This window comes from Schistocerca gregaria, chromosome 5 (genome assembly GCF_023897955.1).
Source record: "Schistocerca gregaria isolate iqSchGreg1 chromosome 5, iqSchGreg1.2, whole genome shotgun sequence".
In the NCBI taxonomy this organism is placed as follows: domain Eukaryota; kingdom Metazoa; phylum Arthropoda; class Insecta; order Orthoptera; family Acrididae; genus Schistocerca; species Schistocerca gregaria.
In genome coordinates this window covers 43,188,331-43,198,344 of record NC_064924.1, presented here as the reverse complement: position 1 = coordinate 43,198,344, position 10,014 = coordinate 43,188,331, and the positions used below count along the sequence as shown (strand labels likewise).

At 43.6% G+C, this 10,014-nt stretch overlaps 1 pseudogene; it reads right to left on the bottom strand.

Annotated features, from left to right (window-relative positions):
- Positions 1-7,450: 7,450 nt before the first annotated feature.
- On the bottom strand, positions 7,451-7,568 carry LOC126274419 (5S ribosomal RNA; annotated as a pseudogene).
- Between the last annotated feature and the right edge of the window lie 2,446 nt (positions 7,569-10,014).

The following is a 10,014-nucleotide window of genomic DNA, read 5'->3' as shown; positions in this document are numbered from 1 at the left end:
CCAGGATGGAATCACTGTACCCCAACTATCTGCATCTAGTGTAAACCATGAAATAGTGCGAAAGTGTGGCAAATGTCTCGGTGTCGTGTAACTGAGGCGGTATGTTGGGATCAGTCCGATATTCACCTAGTTGGATGTGAAAAACCGCCTACAAACCACATCCACACTGTCCAACACACTGGCCCTTGTCGGTAATCCGCCGGGCGGATTCGATGCCGGGCCGGCGTGCCTACCCGAGCCCAGGAAGCAGTGCATTAGCGCTCTCGGCTAACATGGCGGGTGTAGGCATATCGAACATGTCATAACCTAAATCCGAATATCTGAAGTGACATTTACGTGCCGAATAAAGTGTGTGTAGTTTGTGTAGTTTGAAACTAATTTACGTTTGTTTTTCATATAATTGAACAATCGCTACCCTCTAAATGAGGATAAATGAGGACGCACGACGACCCACACTCTCAAATCACCTTAATGTGACCACCTGTGAAAATGCTGTACAACCACTACTTCGAGATGTACAGAGAGTCTGTGATGTTCAGAAGGTACCGAAACGGGTGCGAGACTAAGACGACTCCAGCGCCGTGGCCCGCTCCACTAGGTTTTTCGGTTGAGGATTCAAGGTGTTCACATCTCGAGCGAGATGTTCAGGTGCTCGATTGGGCTTAAATCAGGAGTGTTTGGTGTCCATGGCAGTACTCTTCGATGCAGTCACGTACACTGCGATTTGTGTGACAACTTTCGTTGTCCTGCTGCTAGATGCCACCGTGCCGGGAAAAACAAACTGGATGTAGGTGTGGACATGTCCCTCAAGGATAGAGGCATATTGCTGTTGATCCATTTTGCCTTCCAGAACGGCTAGATCAGCCAGGGAATGCCCTCTGACCTGAACACGGCCAACGATTGTTGGAGGGGGTTTGCTTTCAGACGTTCCGCACCCTACATGCCAACAGCCATCCTTTCGATACAGCAGAAAAAGTGAGTCATCTTAAAAGACCACCTGTGGACACTCAGTGGACCTCCAGCTGCAGTACTGCACTGCAAATTCCAGTCTTCGTCGCCGATGAACAGCAGTCAGCATGGGTGCATCAAACAGGCACCTGTTGCAGAGACCCGTAAGCCCCAACATTCACTGAAGACACTGGGCAGACACTGATGGTAGCCCCTGGTTCATCTGGGCGGTCAGTGGCTCAACAATTGGACGTCTATTAGTCCGTGCATATCTCCCCAGCCGTCGTTCACCTCCGTCATCTATGGACGTGGCAAACCACAGCTGCCTCGGCGCTGGTTACGGAGAGAAATTTTGCCGTGGACGGTATACTTCAACTGAAGAGGTCAAAATCAGTCAACCACTTGCAAACAAAGTTTTAATAGCCCTTGACCTAGGTTTCGATATTTGTACAAATATACTCATTAAAAGTAGTGGGCCTTGTTACATCACGTGATGGTAAATTAGATTAATGTAACAAGGCACACTGCTTCTAAAAAAAATATTTTTACAAATATCTCAAACTAGGTCAAGGGCTAATAAACCTTTTTTTTCAAGTGGTTGGCTGATTTTTCAACCTCTTCAGATTTACACTGTCGCTGTTTCGTAGCCATGTTTAAGATTTTGTATACTTTAACCACGACGGCATGCGAAGAGTTTACACTTAGCTGTCTTGGAAATGCGGTCCGCAAGTCATAATGCCCTTGTGGACGACAAATGAGTCGCTCCGTTTCGGCATTACGACAACGAGTGCACTGTCGCCTACGTCCTCCCCCTTTACATACACTCCATTGCTAGTGCTGTCACTGCCGTCTGTGAGTGGTTATTGCACGTTGACGTCAACATAGGCGGTGGTCACATTATTGTGACTGGAGCGTATATTAATCAGTCCTTTTTAGAGAGCACACAGGTCGCTTTGGAGTGTGCACGGCGTGGAACTGCTGCCATGTGGTCATTTAATTCTCGACAGGCGATGATAAAAATACGGAAACACCGAAAACACTTTACCACGTATAATGTAGTGTAGGAAGCCCGAGGGCATTCAAAACAGCTTCGAGTCGTCTCAGAATAGTTTTCTCTGCAGACTTTTGTTTTTTTCGAGAGAACTGTATCTTATTCTTCCTGCAAATTAGTGCCAAGTTCGGGTAACGCTGATGGAGGTGGAAAGCGATCAAGCACTCTTCTCTCTAAAGTGTATCACAAAGGCCCATTAATATGGCTGTGGTGGCCAGAGAGATGCGACAATATATCCTCCTGCTAGCAAAACCAGTTCTCAACGATGTGAGTTATGGAACACGGCACCATCATTGGGGAACAAACATTGTACCGTTGCATGGACCTGATTAGGGTCGGCCGGGGTGGCCGAGCGGTTCTAGCCGCGGCAGTCTGGAACCGCGCGACCGCTGGTTCGAATCCTGCCTCGGGCATGGACGTGTGTGATGTCCTTAGGTTAGTTAGGTTTAAGTAGTTCTAAGTTCTAGAGGACTGATGACCTCAGAAGTTAAGTCCCATAGTGCTCAGAGCCATTTGAACCATTTTGAACCTAATTAGCAGAAATGGTCACATAATCCTTGGCACTAATACGACCACACCATGGAATACCGTGATATGGCTACCCAAATCATCACCGAGCCTCCGCCATGTTACATGCTTGGGACGTAAATTCGGCAAAATCACGACTCATTTCACAATAATATTTCATTCCTTTGCTCTTTACTTCAGGTTTTATGCCTTCATCACCACGTTTTCCTGACATGGAATTTTCATCACTGATGACTTTTGAAATTCCATCTCTCACTGCAATTGCCAGCTTATGGACATCCCTTCGAGCTGTTTTGGTGCTGACAGTGTTTGCGAGTGCGACATTCAGTTCTGGCTTTTATAGCTGTGCTGCCCTTATTCTTCTTCACAATCCTCTGCTAAGATTGTATATCTCGATCACTCAAAACGTAATTTCGCCTATTTTGTAACCTAGGCTGGGTGGCGCCGACAATAGTTGTCAGATGTTGTCACCCGACAACATCGGCCGACAGCTTAGGGGGTTCGATCTCCTTCGTCACTTTCTGGCGGTGTCCACAAGGTTAGGTTAGATTAAAATCTATTCTCTGTACGAAGTAGGTTAGATTTTAACCCCAATGGTAGGATGGATACCACGACGCCTCTGTTCTTGGAGACGAGTGCAGCAATGTAGCGTTTGCAGATAAAAAGATGACGAATGCATGTGTACCAGTAATACGGATACCGTCCCCAAAATTTGCATGAACAACGAAAATGCAGTAAGTTATAACCTTTCTTCCTTTCGTCATTTTGTTGAGCGTCTTGACGACAAATACCTTCAGATGGGCTTAAAGTTTGTTGGTAGTCGCTAAGTGTTCTCATCCTCAAATACTGGCTGAGTGCTGCCTGTATAGTCACAGAGCCCGCTCCAGCGGTTACGTCGTCCAAGACAAAAAGACAAATTGCCAACCCCCCCCCCCCCCAAATCATTTTACTTAAATTTTAATAAAAGCATATTTTTGGAAGAAACAAACATGTAATATAACATTGTAATCAAGCAGAACAAAACAGCAGAAATTAATTCAGAAATATCTGTACCTAGCTATAAATTGCTAACCATACAAATTTTCCATTTTTAAGTGAGATTATTTTGAAAATAAAACAAGGTAGCACAATACGTTAAAATCATAAAAAATGTTTCTCTTCCTTTCTTTGAGTACTGTGAACTTTCTTACTGTGTCTTTTAAATTCACTTGCTCAGCGGTTTCATTCTCAAATGCTGGAATGGCGAAAGCGTGAAGACAATTAGCAGCTGCGGAACGTAAAAAGTTATTAATTAGTTCTAATACAGAGAAACTCCTTTCTCCACTTGCTACAGTTATTGGTTTTGTTAGCAATATTTTTAAAGCAGACGTAATATTTGGGCAAACTTTAACGTTGTAATTGAACTCAGTACATTGCGTTGGCTTTCTTTTTTGTCCAAAAGACAAGATACTGCTGAAATTTTCTCTGCAAGCTCCCCCTCATTAATGTCAACAGAATCACCTTCAGTTACATTATAAATGCTTGCAGTGTTTTAGTAACATATCTTTCGATATGGTATTTAAATCGTAAATATTATAGAAATTCAGAATAGTTACTATGATTTCTAAGTTAAAACTAAACTAAACTCCGCCCGAACTGACAACGAAAGACCAACGATACCGACCGGCCGCCGTGTCACCCTCCTCTCGCAGGCGTCACTGGATGCGGATATGGAGGGGCACGTGGACAGCACACCGCTCTCCCGGCCGTATGTCAGTTGACGAGACCAGGGCCGCTACTTTTCAATCAAGCAGCTCCTCAGTTTGCCTCACAAGGGCTGAGTGCACCCCGCTTGCCAACAGCGCTCGGCAGACCGGATGGTCAGACAGCCAGCTGCTATCCCAGCCCGACAGCGCTGAACTTCGATGATCAGACGGGAACCGGTGTTACCACTGCGGTAAGGCCGTTGCCATGATTACTAACTTGTTCGAATAGATCATCTAGTGCTTTATCGGTTCTACAATTTCAAAAAAAAAAAAAATTCTGCTGTTCTTTCGGGTCTCTGATGGGTTCATCTCGAGCTTCGTATGAGACCTCCCTTATCATTCTTATGGCGAAATTTTATTCGAAAGGCCACTGGCTGCCGTTCACCTTACCGCGAGCCACGCAGCACTATCCTAGGTCACACAACCATGACAATGGTGTCTCGAAGCGAACGCAGTCTTCGCCACCACAGAAAGCGACGGGAATCAGACGATGTCGATGGAACAGCATCAGGTCGCACAGCAAAAGACGTCATCGTAATAATTAAAATTTAGGTAACCGAAGAAAAGGAAACCAGTCGCATGACTGCAACTCATTTGGAAATTTGTGGTAAGGTCTTATGGGACCAATCTGCTGAGATCTTCGGTTCCTAGGCTTACGCACTAATTTAAACTAACTCGCGCTAAGGACGACACACACGACGCCCATGCCCCAGTGAGGACTCGAACCTCCGACGGGGGGAGCCGCGCGGACCCTGACGACACGCCTCTGACCACGCAGCTACCCCGCGCGTATTTCAACTTACATTTCATGTTTCCACGCAGTAACATTTCTCTATTGCCGAACATGTAACACATCGATATTTTTCTCACACTTACAGCCTAAATTACTCCCCTAAACTTTTATTCCCCTGACAAATGTCCGGGTTGCTCGTCCCTAGAGCTGCCCCTTGTAATCTGCGCACCATGATTTGCGCTGTCTGAAGATGCATATACATTATCTAACTGCAGCAGGTGTCTTATTGTGTTAAATATTTAACGTAATATCGTATCTCTTAATAACTAGGTTTTACATTTTTAAATTCGGTCAATAATTACATGAATTACTGGAAGTCAAACATTTGTTTTCCCTGAAAGCCGTTAGGTAGGTAACCTACAACTAAGGCCGGATGACTAGGTAACCGTTTTAGCTGCTTAGTGGTGGAGGTAACTATGCTCGTCCTAAAAGATTACACATGTTTCGAAGTTACCCACCATTAGTCGCTATGGACGATCCTTCTATGTTTATGTATGAGGGTGGTTGTGTACATAATCCTAACTTCTTTGTCATTGCCGCTCTGCCTCATCAGGGCCGTGCAATCACGACTTGTAAACAAACACAGTACACCAGAGCTGACTTGTTGTGAATCCACAGTTGTCCTTCTGTCTAGTAGTGCAGCACATTGCCTCGGAACAGGCACACCGTATCAAAATCATCACACTGATGGGACAGAGCATAAGACAAGTTTACGTTGTGAATATTGTTCACGTTAATCGAAGTCCAGCATGTTAACCTGGGTCCAGCGGTAAAAGTTTCCGATTACATCCGCGGTGCAGTACGTCGCCTTTTCGTCTTGGGCGAGATTTCCTTCCATTCTTGCCGTAGCCGAAGTACAACCTTGCATGTGGAACCAGATGTCTGTGGACAAAAGAAAAGACGTCGGAAACCTACATCGTGACACGAAAATAATCAGGTTTAGAAACAAGATTCGTATACTTTTCATCTTTCAGTGTTTGTCTTTCAGCAGTTCAATTTTAAAATCTGGTACGGCTGAAGGTCAGTCATAGCCTGCTGCCAGTCTGCCACCCAACATTGGAGGGTTCAAATAAAAATGAAGGAAGCATGATATGACTCTAGGCAAGGACAGAACTAACGCATTCGCTGAACAATAAGTGCAGTTTGTGTCTTCCTTAAACTTGACTTTTTCGGGTAGCTGAAGTTTTATAAGTGGAAAACTGATGGTCAGTTTACATTTCGAAAGCAAGGTCCGATAGGTCTCGAAATGGAAACGCCAGTGAAAATTAGACGAAGCTTTGCACAGATGTGTTGGGCACTGCCTGTCGATTGCGTCCCGTCCTTCTTTTCACTTGTGAGCACACAGTGAACACGTCAGATGACTAGGACTACGGTGTCTCCCGCCAAATGTGGCTGACCGCTCAGAGGTTCTGCCTGATTTCACGCAACCCCACATAACGTACCGATCACACATTTCCTTCTGCATGGCAGTTCTCAGTCTCACACTGGAGGAGAAATGAGGACGCTCGTCTAGTGTTTTGGATGCGAAGTACAGCCCGGATTTGGCCCCCTTCGATGTTAATATCTGCTTACATGAACTGCTCGTTATGCAGACATTTTGGCACAGACAAGAAACTGCAGGCTAGTGTAGACAAGTCGCGGAAGGCACAGGCGGCTGCCTTCGATGACGAGCGTATTCGAAAGTTGGTAGTACGCTACGGCAAATGATTACGCCGGAGTGGCGACTGTGTAGCAAAGTAGCTGGAATGTGTAGCAACTTGTTGCAAATAAAAATATTTTGATTGTCACTGTGATTTCTATTTCGCGACCGATCCAACCTTACTTTCCGAACAGCCCTCGTATGTATTTCGTGTACCAACGATTTCTGTTAAAATCAATGTCTAATAACCATGAGCAATCATATCTATGTCCTTTACACAAAGGAAACAACCGTAAGTACTGGAAAAACGTTATTTTTATGTAAAATGCTTTTTTTTAATATACAGGGTGCGTGTGGCATAAGTCAGTTGTCACTAGAATCCTGAGTTTTCGTTTTTCCTAGTGCAGTTGAGAACTTGACTAGTGGATGGAACCCGTAAGTCAACTGACAGTTTAAAGCCATGTTATTTGTTGTTATTTAAGAAATATTTAATACAGAGTTAATTACAGAAAGGTGTGTATCTGTTTTGCAAACATGGTGGGAAGCACTCCGTCATCAGGCCACATGTGGCCCACCGGCATCATCCGACCGCCGTGTCATCCTCAGATGAGGATGCGGATAGGAGGGGCGTGTGGTCAGTACACAGCTCTCCCGGTCGTTATGATGGTTTTCTTTGACCGGAGCCGCTACTATTCGGTCGAGTAGCTCCTCAATTGGCATCACGATGCTGAATGCACCCCGCAAAATGGCAACAGCGCATGACGGCCCGGATGGTCACCCATCGAAGTGCTGGCCGCGCCCGACAGCGCTTAACTTCAGTGATCTGACGGGAACCGATGTATCCACTGCGGCAAGGCCGTTGCCCTGCATGGTGGAAGCATGACCATAATCACAGTGATACTTGTCATTTGTTTGTAGAACTTTTCTAAGCATTCAACCTCTATATCGACAAGGTTTTTGCAAAATAAATTTAACATTTAAAGAAACTGGGTAGGTGATACAGCTTGCTCGTTCAGGTAGACCAAGCTCTCTTACTACGGAAGAAAATATTAAAGCTACCGTGCAATATTTGTGCAGTTAACGACAAAGTCTCAAAGAAAAGCATCCAAAGACTATGGAAATCAAGAAAAAGCCTACTAAATATTCTGAAAAAGTTAAAATTCAAACCACATGGTCCTATTTTACTTCAAGGCCTAAATATAGATGATCCGGACAGGCGTATGGACTTCTGTGGGTTGTGCACAGCCCAACAAGAAGCCCATCCCAAGTTTTATGAAAGCATTCTTTGAAGTAACGAGGTAAATTTTAAAGTGAATGACACAGTGAACAGACACAGTTTTGTCTGTGGGATTCTAAGAAGTCCCATGTAGCAATGAAGACATAGTTCTTATTTTTTAACGGTATTGTCAATTCTGTAAATTTACTAAATATGCTTCAAGAAGTATCGTTAGAATTGGAAAATAGTCCACCTCTTGAACATCTGCAACCGGTTAAAGAAGAGTCGATGTGGCAAAAATATGGAACATCCGCGCGTTATGGAGTTGTGAGATACTTTCGAAATGAAAACTTTGATGCATGGACTGGCAGACGGGGTATTATTTTATAACTTCCACGCTCTATAGATATCACATCCATGGACTCCTCGGTCTGTTGTATAATACAAATGAGGTTTATTCCGACAAGATTCATGATACTGAGCATTTAAAGGACCAAATCCAACCAGAATTTGAAAAATTACGGTTCTGGAAGATTTGATACCTAATTTAGATCAGTGTGGAAGAGATGCAATATTGGCTTAGAACAGCATGGAAACCATCTTTCTTAACATCAGTGAACCCTAAATGCATTTCTGTGATGATAACAAATTTGTATTTTCAGTTGTTTAGTATTATTGTACCAAACACATTTCTGACGATTGACTTAAGGCCTACCCTCCATTATCAACCGAAAAATATTGGCAGCCTGTGAGCAACACTTCAGTTAGTAGAATTAATCTTACGTATTTTGTTAAGCCTCACTGATGTAGACATTGGGTTTTTTGTTGTATGCAGCATCGTAAAGCTATATGAAATTATACGTAGTGTTGCGAGTAGCGACATTTTCCACTTTCTAGAGTAGCTCGACAACAACAGTTTTATTTCATTTTGCCTTACGAGTGTTATCGTCTGAAGTCCAGGACAAGTTTCGTTGACGCTGTTGTCGGATAGTACTTCTGTTCAGTTTCAGAGTGTTAACGAAATATTTAACAGCAACAAAAATTACTAAATGCGTGTCTAAGATAACAAAACTAAATCACTATGCCACAGTGGTAAAATCAGAATGTTTGTATGCAGGCAAATGCTTAACAATGAACTGTAAATTGGGCAGAATAGAGATACTTGTATGACGAATTATTATAAAAGTAATATGTACAATACAAATTACACAGGTTTTGAGCATGAGAAGTTACGAGATCTACGAAGATATAGAGACAATGCCAGAAGTAATGACACAGCAAAAATTAATCTTCTTTGGACATCTCTACCGAATGAATGAGCACAGCCTAACGAAGCAAATTTTCCTGTATTTATCGAAAAAGAAATCGGCTGTAGCGTGGATTACCGCAGTAATAAAAGAACCAGAAAGAAAATTATGAAACATCCGAAAATAGCTGAAAGAAACCTTTGCGGAATAGTATATATAGAAGGCTGAATGGCGGAAGAAATAATAAATCGGAAACAACGTTGACAGAACAAGGCAAAAGGCAACATGGAGAGAGCATGGAGTAGCATAAGAAAAATAGCAAACAACAACAAAGAAAAAAGAGTAATTGAATTTGTTACGTGATTCTAATTGGAAGATAAAAAAAAAGGGAGAGGGACATGAGAAACAGGAAAGACGTCATTCCACTTAGAATACAGCAAAACCAGATGAACTGCGTGACTCGGATGCCCCATCTGAATATGAAATGAAGCAGAGTCACGTGATGATATACTGCCACCTTTTACAAATCACGCAATGCTCGACTAGACAGCGGCCCGTCCTTGGATGACCGGATTATATTTTGCTAAAGTAGGGTTTCTTGGAAGGCAGGCAGGTTCCCTCTGATTAATATCCTCGGCAGTTGACAAAACAGTCTGGGGCTGCATTTGCATCAAGGCTGCACCGCCCGTGAGGAAGGTCAAGTGTGCTATTTTCTGGGCGGGTTGTCTGTGGTCAGTGTTTGTTTTATCTGAAGGCGACGTAACCGCCTAGCTGACAGCTATCTCTCAGAAGCGGATAATTAAGCCCTATACGATGGACTACACGTCCATTAAAATATCGGGAGTAA